Source organism: Nannospalax galili, unplaced genomic scaffold (assembly GCF_000622305.1).
Source record: "Nannospalax galili isolate Female #2095 unplaced genomic scaffold, S.galili_v1.0 scaffold2931, whole genome shotgun sequence".
NCBI lineage: Eukaryota > Metazoa > Chordata > Mammalia > Rodentia > Spalacidae > Nannospalax > Nannospalax galili.
In genome coordinates, this window is record NW_008329811.1 from 96,489 (window position 1) to 97,042 (window position 554).

The window sequence follows — 554 nt, forward strand, 5'->3', positions numbered from 1 at the left end:
ATTTTTGTGCATGTACCATGTTGTTTTTATGACTATAGCTCTGTAATACAGTTTAAAATCTGGTATAGTGATACCCCCAGGCATTGCTCTTAGTGCTCAGGGTTGTTTTGGCTATCCAAGGTTGTCTGTGTTTCCATATGAATCTTAGGATGATTTTTTCCATTTCTATAAAGAATGTCATTGGGATTTTGATTGACATTGCATTGAATCCATAAATGGCTTTTGGTAGGATGGTCATTTTAACAATATTAATTTTTCTAATCCATGATGATGGGAGGTCCCTCCATCTTCTGATGTCTCCCCAATCTCTTTCTTTAAAGATTTAAATTTTTCATTGCAGAGGTCTTTAATATCTTTGGTCAGGAATGTTCTGAGATTTTTTTTGCAGCTATTGTGAGAGGAAGTGTTTCCATGTGCTCTTTCTCTGATTGCTTGTTATTGGTATGTAGAAAGGCTACAGACTTTTGTAGGTTAATTTTGTAACCTGCCACTTTACTGAATGTGTTAATAATTTCTAAGATTTTTCTGGTGGAATTTTGTCGTCTCTTAAATAT